An 11,474-nucleotide genomic window follows, 5' to 3' on the forward strand; every position below is an offset into this window, starting at 1 on the left:
GATGAAAATTAGAGTTTATCCAGTATCGGTTATCTATTGCATTTTTTAAAATTTAATGACATTTTATTTAACCAAATATACATAAAACATTGTCATTTTAACATGTAATACGTTTAAAATTATTGAAGCAATTTACATTTTTTTCTTGCAAAATGTTGGAGACTCAGTGTGCCTTTCACAGTTACCGCACATCTCAGTTTTGACCATCTGTATTTCAAATACTCAATAGCCGCTAGCCATTTGTGGCTACCTGTTCAACAGCAGCGCAGTTGTAGGTATAATTTAGGTTAAATATAAATATAGTTCCAGATTAACCACCTTAAGGATTTAAAGAAAGCAGAGTGATATTCCTGCATCTTCTGAGACTGCAAGCTCTCACTGATGGTAAGCTCCAGGAATAATAATGATCATTCACATTATTATACTTTTCTATCAGCTTGAATTTAGGTTTAAATAACACAAAGTAAAATAAAATTAATTTAAAAAGGAAAAAGCATATGTTACAAAATTCAAAAAAAGGTAACATTTTGTACATTTTTGTATTCTCTTAAAATCCAAACTTGGCTTCAAATGGAAGAGCATTGCAAGTTCAGTGTGTGTGTGTGTGTGTGTGTGTGTGTGTGTGTGTGTGTGTGTCTGCGCGTGCGCGCTCAGTTCCTCAGTTGTGTCTGACTCTTTGCAACCCCATGGACTGTAGCCTGCTCCTCTGCCCATGGAATTCTCCAGGCAAGAATACTGGAGTGGGTTGCCATTTCCTTCTCCAGGATTTTCCTGACCCAGGGATCGAACCTGCATCTCCTGCATCTCCTGCATTGCAGGTGGTTTCTCTACCACTTGAGCCATCGGGGACGCCCAGTGGAAACCATCTAATTCAGAGACTGCCTTCCTTCCTACTACGTTTAAGAAAATCTGGCCTGTAATCTAGGGCACGCCTTCCAACACACAGAGCATTCGGCTTGCAGGGGAGACAATGAGTGAACCTTCTTTCAAAGAAAGGAAAAGCATAAAGGGGTCAGGAGAAGAGTCAGTCTTCAGGTCTAGTTAGAAGCCAAGCTGGGACTTCCCCATCCCAGACCTGAGCAGACGACAAAGCGTTTCCTCAGAGCCGGGAAAGGATGGCAGGGAGCGATGACCACGTCTCATGCCCCGTACACGGCCGGAGGCTGAGCTGATGAGTTCTCGATTCTCACGCAAAACAAGGAAGGGAGGCGAGACGGCCCAGATGAGGAATGTTCCCGGGCCTGCTGGCCATACTGACCAGAGTAGCCTGCGGCTGCGCCTCCTTGCTCACCTCAGACAGGAATTTGGGAAAGTGAAGCAGAGTTATTATCTGAATACTTGTCTGCAGCTCTGGGAATGGAGGCCGCCCTGAACTCACAGCAGATTCCAGATGCATCATCCCCCTTTCCTAGATCATGTGGCCACTTGAATCATTCCAGGGTTCAGTTCAGTTCAGTTCCATCACTCAGTCGTGTCTGAGTCTTTGCGACCCCATGGACTGCAGCATGCCAGGCCTCCGTGTCCATCACCAACATGTCCATTGACTCAGTGATGCCATCCAACCATCTCATCCTCTGTCGTCACCTTCCCCTCCTGCCCTCAATCTTTCCCAGCATCAGGGTCTTTTGAAATGAGTCAGCTCTTCACGTCAGGTGGCCAAAGTATTGGAGTTTCAGCTTCAACATCAGTCCTTCCAACGAATACCCAGGACTGATCTCCTTTAGGGTGGACTGGTTGGATTCCAGGGTAATTCCTTATTATCAGTACTTTTCTGCTCAGCACTGACATTTCTCAGTCATAAGATGGGGCTTTTGATGATGCTGATGACAAGACAGTTTGGTTGCTTGAACTGGGATCCAAATAAGGTTTATATTGCAGGGTTGACTTACATGCCTGTCTTCTTCAATCTATTTGTTGTTGTGCAGTTGTTAAGTCATGTCTGACTCTCTGAAACCTCATGGGCTGCAGCACGCCACACTTCCCTGTCCTTCACTATCTGTCAGAGTTTATTCAAACTCGTGTCCACTGAGTCGGTGATGCCATCCACCCATCTTCATCTTCTGTCACCACCTTCTCCTCCTGCCCTCAATCTTTCCCAGCATCAGGGCCTTTTCCAAAGAGTTGGCTCTTCTCATCAGGAGGCCAAAGTGTTGGCGTTTAATCTATAGCTCCCCTTTTCCTTTTCTTCCTTGCCATTTTTCAATTTTTGCTTGTTTTTGAAGAAACCAGGTCATTTTCCCCATGGAGTTTCCCACAGTCTACGTTTTGCTGATTAAAGCCCAGGGTGTTGTTTATCACTGGGCTGTGTCACCTGCATTTCTGAACCTCTGAGTTGGCAGTGAGATCTGACTTCATCTGAATGATTTTGTTCGGCACAAAACCCCACCCAGAAGTGGTCTCATCACCTCCCTGACCTCAGCTCTGCCTTCCTCTTGCTCATGCTGTTTCTGCCCCCTGGTCTTGAACACTAGGCACGCTCTCTCCAAAGGGCATGCATAGCTCCCCCACCTACCTCTCGCCTCCTTCGAGTCTTGGCTCAAATGTCCTCTTCTTGATGAGGGCAGCCCTGGCCACCTGTTAACCGCATGGAAGCTTAGACCAGCACTTCTGGTCACAGAGCAGCGCCTGACATGTGATGTGGTCCTTTCGTATGTGCTGGATGAGTTAAAGAAAGGGAACCACTTTCCCCCATCTTACTCTGCTTGTGATGCCACTGCCAATCACAGCACGTGTGTCCTTGGGTACCAGGTACCACTCTGTCCCAGGTGTGCTGTGTGCTGAATGCGGGGCTTATTTCAATATCACTACAGCATAGCGTAGGTCCTACCATTATCATCCTCCTACAAACGAGACTGGTGGGCATGGAGGTGCCCTGCCCAGGGCCTCCAAGGAAAGGCTTGTAGCTCCTGCCGTGAGGAATGCAGTCAGCAGAGCCTGCAGCCATCAGCTTCTTGTTCAGAGTCACGTGTACCCTGGGCCGTGTACACGGGTGGATCCCAGCAGGAGGACAAAAGCCTGGCCACCAAGCCACAGCCCTGATGGACCAACAGATGCTCCCCAAATCCCCATGGGACCAGCTCAGCCTTTGTCCAAGTTCAGCTTCTCTTTCTGCCCGAACTTGACTGCTCCACCCCATTCTCTGCAGGTATCAGGGTTCAGCATGCGTGCTCAGTCGTGTCCTACTCTTGGTGACCCCACGGACTGTAGCCCACCAGGCTCCTCTGTCCGTGGGATTTCCCAGGCAAGAGTACTGGAGTGGGTTGCCATTTCCTTCTCCAGGGGACCTTCCCAACCCAGGGATGGAACCCGAGTCGAGTGCATCAGCAGATGGATTCTTTACCACTGCACCACCTGGGGAGCCTAATAAACGCTCCACAAGCCAAACTCCATCTCAGCATCTATATCCTGGAAACCCCAACTTGTGACGCCAAGGAGGCAGAATCTCAGAAAGTGAGCTAAGCTTCCCAGGGTCCCAGTGCAGTGTTGGCAGAGGAGGAATTTGACGGGGTTCTGGTCTCTCAGGTGAGATGTGCTGTTTCCAGAAGCACCACATACCTCCCAGAGCCCTGAATCTGGGAAAGTACCATCCACACCCTGCCTCTGCTCTGGGTTTCAGCTGCCTGGGTGAGGCAGCCTAGCCACATTTAACATGTCTCTGTAGGAAACTGGATTCTCGGTCACAGCTGGCGACCTACCCTGTAGTGTAAGAAGGTGAGCTGTCCATTTCCTATGCAGCAACTAGGAAAAGGTTCACGGAGGAGTCAGAGGAGGAGGAGGATGAGGAGGAGGAGGAGGAGGCGGAGTCAGAGCAGGAGGCGGAGTCAGAGGAGGAGGAGGAGTCAAAGCAGGAGGAGGCGGAGTCAGAGCAGGAGGCGGAGTCAGAGCAGGAGGCGGAGTCAGAGGAGGAGGAGTCAGAGCAGGAGGAGGCGTAGTCAGAGCAGGAGGAGGCGGAGTCAGAGCAGGAGGAGGAGGAATCAGAGCAGGAGGCGGAGTCAGAGCAGGAGGAGGAGGAGTCAGAGCAGGAGGAGGAGGAGTCAGAGCAGGAGGCGGAGTCAGAGCAGGAGGAGGAGGAGTCAGAGCAGGAGGCGGAGTCAGAGCAGGAGGAGGCGGAGTTAGAGCAGGAGGAGGCGGAGTTAGAGCAGGAGGAGGCGGAGTCAGAGCAGGAGGAGGAGGAGGAGGAGGAGCAGGAGGCGGAGTCAGAGCAGGAGGAGGAGGAGTCAGAGCAGGAGGAGGAGGAGTCAGAGCAGGAGGAGGCGGAGTCAGAGCAGGAGGAGGAGGAGTCAGAGCAGGAGGAGGAGGAGTCAGAGCAGGAGGAGGCGGTCTGCAGAAGAGGACGTTCTCATAGTCACAGGTGGGAACGGTACAACCATTTCAGAGTTTTGACAAAAACCTTAAAACAGTAGTCTTTGATTTCCTCATTGCAGTAAATTAATGTATGGGGAGTGAAAAGAAAAAAAAAAAAAGATGAAAAGGATCAGCAGTCCTTGTGAGTCCCTGCTTTCGTCCTTGGGGCTTTGGTGGCCTCAGGATCAAAAACCTCACTTTATCTCCTGGCCGCCGGGTAGGTCCCTCCCCTGTGTCCCAGAGGTTGGTTACTTGCTTACCTTTTTATGTTAAACCACTGGCTGCACTTTGTAGGTTAGAGCGCATGATGGTTAGATGGCATCACTGACTCAATGGACATGAATTTGAGCCAGCTCCAGGAGACAGTGGAGAACAGAGGGACCTGGCAAGCTGCAGTCCATGAGGTCGCAAAGAGTTGGACGCGACATAGCAGCTGAACAACAGCAATTGCCGTGTAATCTGTTTGTGGTCTGTTCTTCCCCTGTAGACTTTGGGGGTCCTCGGGTCAGGGGCTGTGTCACGACCTTGTGTGTTTCTCTAGTGACCTTTTGTGCTCCTCTCTCCTTGCAGGGAGGCGGCACTGATGACGTCCTAGGTGAGTAAAGTGACTGAAGGTTAGGTCGTGAGCAATGGCTTATCTTCCAGACCGGCAGTTCCTGCAGGCGATGGGCGTACGTGGCAGGGAGGAGACTGTCACAGAGCCCTCGCAGTGTCCCTCACTGACTCCCAGACCAATGAGCTTCTGATTCCTTTGTTCAGCTACGGGATGGAGCCATGGGGCTTCTATCCTTAAGAAATAAAGGCTTACTTTATTTCACTTTGCAGATACTGTGATTATTTTTTTTTAATTGAAGGTTTGTGTCAACCCTGTGATGTCAGATGATGGTTAGCTTTCTTTTAGCATTAAAGTATTTTTTTAAGTCTTTATTGAGTTTGTAACAATGTTGCTTCTGCTTTATGTTTTGATTGTTTGGCTGCGAGGTATGTGGGATCTTAGCCTCCTAACCAGGGATCGAACCCGTACCCCTTGCACTGGAAGGTGAGGACTTAATCACTGGACCACCAGGGAATAAAGTATTGTAAATTAAAGTATGTACACTGGTTTTCTAGACATCATGCTCTTGTGCACTTTATATACTACAAGTGGAGTGCAGACATAACTCATACGCCTGGGAAACCAAAGCTCGCGTGTGACTTGCCCTTTCGGGACACCCGCTTTATTGTGTGGTCTGGAACCCAGCCTGCAGAGTCTGCGAGGTCTGCCCGTGTGTGTTCTCCCGGTCTCGTCTGGCTCCTGCTTCGGGTCCAGGCGGAACTCCCTCCCAGCTCACTTCCACGAGAGGAAAAAGCTGTCTTCAGAGGCTCAGTCCAGGGCAGGCGTTCCCCAGATGGGACCCAAACTACCCTGTCTTCTTTCTTTGGGCTCCTGCTTGACCTATTGTTCCCTGGAAACTGGAGGCCCCTTGAAGAATCCTCCCTTGTTTACCCCAAGCAGTGAACTGTTAACAACGAACCACATTTTGCAGAGTCCTCTGGCCTGGCCGAGGGTCTGAAGGCTGGGGTGTGGCTGCAGAGGCAGTGGCAGAGGTGAGCTGGCTCAGCGAGGGCAGCGTACCCTAACGAGGATGTGGAGGCTGGCTTATCATTGGCTCCGGAGGGAAGCAGGGCGGTTGCTGGGAAAAGGGCGCGATCAAGGGGAGGTTCACCTCCAGAAGAGGGCTCCGTCCATGTGCAAGGTTAAAAATGTGCTCCCCAGGCAGCTCAGTGGTAAAGAATCTGCCTGCCAATGCAAGAGAGAAAATAGGAGATGAAGGTCTGATCCCTGGGTGGAGAAGATCTCCTGGAGAAGGAAATGGAAACCTGCTCCAGTATTCTTGTCTGAAAAATCCCACGGACGGAGGAACTGGGTGGGCTACGGTCCATGGGGCCACAAAGAATTGGACATCACTGAGCAACTGAGCACAGGAGCACAAGCTTAAAACGTCACATCCGTGAATATTTATTGGACTCTGGTCAAGGGAGAGCAACAGGGCACAGTGATGGGAGCCCAAGGGAAAAGCAAGCTGGGGTGGAGATGTGAAGGTGGCTCAGTGGATAAAGCGGAGGCAGGGAGTGAGCAGAGGGGCAGCGAGGGTCCACTCTGGAGAGAGAGACTGGGCACGTGGTGTGGGAGCAAAATCCCCAGGGGACGACAGAATTCAGGTTACGGAGCCGCAGTGCAGTTGGCGGGTAGGGTGTGCTTCCCCGGGGTCTGCATCAGAGGCACCTGCGGAATGAAAAATACACTGACGCTGGGCCTTTCCCAAGACAGTCTAACCTAACTGGCCTGGAGTTTGGCCCGAGGGGTTCTGATGAGCCAGCTGGTTAGGAACACCAGCTCTAGACTTCAGAAAGGGGCAGTGCCTCTCCTGGGGGTGGGGAGGAGGAGGGGAAAGCTGGTGGGGACTTGAGGGTAGTAAGGCGCGTTTTCCTATTTCTTTCAATCACACTTCTCAGTCTCTGATTGCAGATGAATCCCCTGTGGGTCTTGCTGAAACGCAGATTCTGGTTAGTAGGGCTGGGCGGGCCTAAGACTCTGCATTTGTAACTCACTCCTGGGGTGCCACTGCTGCCGGAGCCTGCTCTGACTCTTTGTGACCCCATGGACTCTAACCTGCCAGGCTCTTCTGTCCATGGGACTTTCCAAGCAAGAGTACTGAGGTGGATTGCCATTTCCTCCTCCAAGGGATCTTCACAAACCAGGGATTGCACCCAGGTCTCCTGCGACTCCTGCATTGGAAGGTGGACTCTTTACCACTGAGCCACCTGGGAAGCCCACTGCTTTGGTTGGTCTTAACGTTGACAGAGGGTTTCATGTCGACCCACTTGTTTTGCATCAGACATGATCTGGCGTACATGACGTAGGTCTTATGGTCCTGAGATTGTACAGGTTGGGGAAGGAGGTCAGAGAGGGGCAGGCAGAGGAGCAGAGGGTGGCCCCAGGCAGTGATGTCTGGTGGGCCTTTGAGCGCCGAGCCACTTTCATCAGCTCATGGATGAGAAATGACTGCAGGGCAGGTCCTGTCTACTGGCCTCAGAGGACAGCACAGAGCTCAGGTCTTCCTGCTCTGGGGCCTGAGCTGGTCCTGGGGGCTGGTGAGGGCCTCAGGCTGCCTGCTCTGAGGACAGGCCTGGGTATGTGGCTCAGTGGAATGCGAGGGCTCACGGACAGACTGCAGTCCCTGGAGGCTGCTGGCTGAGTCAGCTGGGCTATTTCATAAGGTGAAGAGTGGAGACCAAGGTCAGTTGCTGCAAGTGATGGGGTTTGGTGGAGGGACACCCGGAGAAAGAGGGGAGGTGGGCGATGCTGCCACAGGCCTCTCAGGGATGGGAAGGATGTTCAAGGTTGAGTGTTTCCCTGGCAACCAGTTCTTCTCCCCCTAGAAACGGTGGTACCTGCCACTGCGGAACTTCCTCTCTTCCCTCTTGCCCTGCTGCTTCTTTGCTCTTCTCCCTGCTGCCTGGAGACTCCTTTTCTGCCATTTCTTGTCCAGCTCCCTGCTTCCTGTGACCAACTCCTGTGACCATCTGTGTGCATTATATTCAAAAATCCTTAGCAGGAAAGGTCTAGTTTGAGGATGGGCCTGGAGTTGGGATCACAGTGCCCATCTCAGGCCGGTCTCTAGGTGCCACTTTGGGGTCCAGTCGGCCGAGGTCAAGGTGGCAGGGGGAGATGGATGACTCAGAGCAGGTGCCTGAGCTGCCCGGGGGCGTGGCAGCCCTCAGAGGGGAAGCCCCAGACCTTGCAAAGCTGGGCCCCCGTTCTGGGGGATTTGAGAAGAACTGGGATCCTAAGCACATCCCCAGAAGCTCCAGGATTTCCAGATGAGGCGAATAAGAGATTGCATTTTCTGGGCCTGAAGTGTCGGGCAGGGCTGTGGTGTCTGGAGCAACCCACGAGACTACAGGTGGGTGACAGAGTGGGCAGCGTTGGATGAGGTCAAGGAAGATGAAAAGTACCTGTGGGTTGCGTTGATGGTCCGTAAACCGCACTTCCTGGGGTCGGTCCCGATCCTGGACACGGAAGTCAGTCTGGACTTGGAGGACTGGGGCCGTGATGGACTGGCAAGACCACGGTGGACGCGCACAGATGGACCCACGTGCAGAGAACCAGGGAAACACCGTGTCTACACGGAAAGGGGACTTTGCACGCCACGCACATGGTCGGGACCTGTTCTCAAACCAAGAGCTTTCCGTACTCATTTGTAAACTCCTAAGCGCTGGCAAAAGCACTTAATCTGTGAACATTTTTCTATTTTTTGGCTGTGCAGTGTGGCTTGCAGGATCTTAGTTCCCCAGGGATTGAACCTAGGCCCCTGGCAGGGAAAGCACTGAGCCCTAACCACTGGACTGCCAGGAAATTCCCAACATAGTCTTCATTACTTCAATTTGGTTTTTGCTTTAAAAAAAAATGTTATTAAAGTATAGTTTATTTACAATGTTGTGTTAATTTCTTCTATACAGCAAAGTGACTCAGTTACACATGTATTAATATATTCTTTTTCATTTTCTTTTCCATTATGGTTTATCACAGGATGTTGAGTATAGTTCCCTTTGCTGTATAGTAGGACCTTGCTGTTTATCCTTCCTGTATGTAGCAGTTCACCTCTGCACATCCCAAATTCTCAGTCCTTTGCTCCCCACCCCCACCCCTTTGGCAAATACAAGGCTGTTCCCTAGGTCTGAGTCTGTTTTTGGTTCGTAGATTGTATTTGTTTGTATTGTATTTTAGATCCCACATATAAGTGATATTGTATAACATTTGCTTTTCTGACTTAGTTCCCTTAGTGTGGTCATCTCTGGATCCATCTGTGTTGCTGCAAATGGCTTTATGTCCTTCTTCGTGATGGCTAAGTAATACTGCAAACACATGTCTAAGCTGATTGGTTCTGGGTGCCGTGCCTGCCTTTCCTGCGGTTGTCTGAGCAGGACCCATGCCTTTCAGAAGGCTTCACTTGGCACCGTCTGCCTCTTCACACACACTGTGCCGTGGTGACGCGGACCCTGGTGCACCCTACTCGCAGGCAGGTGAGTGGGCCTTACCCCGACACACTCACTTGGTGAGTGGGATTACCACCTTGCCTTCCGTGAGATGCAGTGGTGGTTTCCAATACTACAGCCGGGCTTCGAATCCTGGCTCTGTGGTCATACGCAGGAGGTTTCATTTTCCAAGCTTGGTTTTTTCCATCTAGGAAAAGATATGATTCACCTCATAAAATTAGAATGAAATTTGAGACACTTGTTCTATATGTAAGACTTAAAAAATAAAAAAAGTTTATTAACCTGGCTGGGCCAGGTCTTAGCTGTGGTATGTGGAATCTTCCATCCTCAGTGTGGCATGTGGAATCTAGTTGCAGCATGTAAACCCTTAGTTTCGGCGTGCGGGATCTAGTTCCCTGACTAGAGATCAAACTTCGGCCCCCTGCATTGGGAGTGAGGAGTCTTAGCCACTGACTACCAGGGAAGTCCCCATATATATGCATGACTTTTAGCACAGTAGCTGTCACGTAGCGAAAGCTAGCGAATATTATTACTGCAAGCAGAAAGCCTGGGTCTTGCTCCAGGCTGTGAGCTTATTCATTATTATTTATTGAGCAGTTACTATGTGCTAAGCCTTGTGTTCAAAGGATGAGATGGTTGGATGGCATCACTGATTCAATGGATATGAACTTGAGCAAACTCCTGGAGATGGTAAGGGACAGGGCAGCCTGATGTGCTGCAGTCCATGGGGTCGCGAAGTCAGATGCGACTTAACAGCAACCAGTCTTGTGTTATGGGCTCTGCCCTAGTTAATCTTCACAAAAGGGCAAAATTTTTTTTTTTTCCTTCCTATTTTGTAGATGAGGAAATGGTGGCCCAGAGAGGTGAAGTTCTTAACTGAGGTCACCCCACTGTTAGATGCTTCAGCCAATATTTAAATCCGCTAATGTTTATGCTTCTGTTTGTTGCCATCATGCGAAGTTGCCTGTCTGCAAGGCCTGAGCTCAGCTCTGGGTTTAAAACGAGGCAAGAGTGATATCTGGGCTCTGCCCTAGTGACTTGGGCTAGCCCTGCCAGTCTGGTTTGCTTGCGAGCCACCCAGAGGTACAGAAGAGTGTGCATTGCAACTGTGAGGGTCAGGAGACAAGCTCCCAAGCTTCCTGCCCTGAGACCTGCAGTCATCTCAGCCCTCAGCGAGTGAGCCCGCCTCCATGGCTTGGGCTGTCTGTACACCTGGCGCTGCCCACCTCCTGTAAAGCAAGTCCTCTGTTCCTGCTCTGGTTGCTGCTGCCTCCGCCAGACCCAGGTTCCCTGCGCACAGAAGATACTCAAGAAATGCCACCTGCGTGATGAGTGAAAACCTGCGTGACGAAGGCTAAGTCCCACGTTTCATGTGCACTGTATGCCAATCTGATGCTGTCAGACTGTGGGGCTGCAGAAGACTCTTGAGAGTCCCTTGGCCTGCAAGGAAATCAAGTCAGTCAATCCTAAAGGAAATCAACCCTGAATATTCATTGGAAGGACTGATGCTGAAGCTGAAGCTCCAATAGTTTGGCCACCTGATGTGAAGAGCTGACTCACTGGAAAAGACTCTGATGCTGGGAAAGATTGAGGGCAAGAGGAGATGGGGGTGACAGAGGATGAGATGGTTGGATGACATCACTGACTCAGTGGACATGAGTCTGAGCAAACTCCAGGAGATAGTGGAGGACAGAGGAGCCTGTTACGCTGCAGTCCAGGGGGTCACAAAGGGTCGGACATGACTGAGTGCCTGAACAAAAAACAACCATGTCGTTTTTAAGGGAAGATTTGAAGGAATGCAAAAAGAATTATAGACTCCGACCAGAAGGAACTTTGCAAAAGCCTTTTGCTTAGAGATCTGAAGGGAGCTGATACTATTAATATTGACTACTTATTAGGTGTTCTGCCAGATGCCTTCAGCACCAGTCCTTATCAAATGCTCTCAAAGCTCTGATTACAATGACCATCTTTGGTGTGGAGTATGTTATAACTGCTGGACGTGGTACCACCTATGATCTGTCCTGCCACGCTCAGCAGGACTCTCTCTCCCTCCCCCCGGTCCCTCCTGTTGAGAACTCTGCCCTCTGAAA

General features: G+C 50.7%; 1 long non-coding RNA gene across 1 annotated transcript; it reads left to right on the forward strand.

Moving 5' to 3' along the window:
• Window positions 1–4,247: 4,247 nt before the first annotated feature.
• Window positions 4,248–5,166, forward strand: LOC147347804 (uncharacterized). The gene is made up of 3 exons (XR_015152666.1): window positions 4,248–4,351; window positions 4,639–4,812; window positions 4,915–5,166. It is a non-coding gene; the product is annotated as an uncharacterized LOC147347804 (long non-coding RNA).
• Window positions 5,167–11,474: the final 6,308 nt, after the last annotated feature.

This window comes from Bos grunniens, chromosome 23 (genome assembly GCF_055505025.1).
Source record: "Bos grunniens cultivar Pamir isolate PY7600 chromosome 23, Bosgru_T2T1.0, whole genome shotgun sequence".
NCBI classification, from domain to species: domain Eukaryota; kingdom Metazoa; phylum Chordata; class Mammalia; order Artiodactyla; family Bovidae; genus Bos; species Bos grunniens.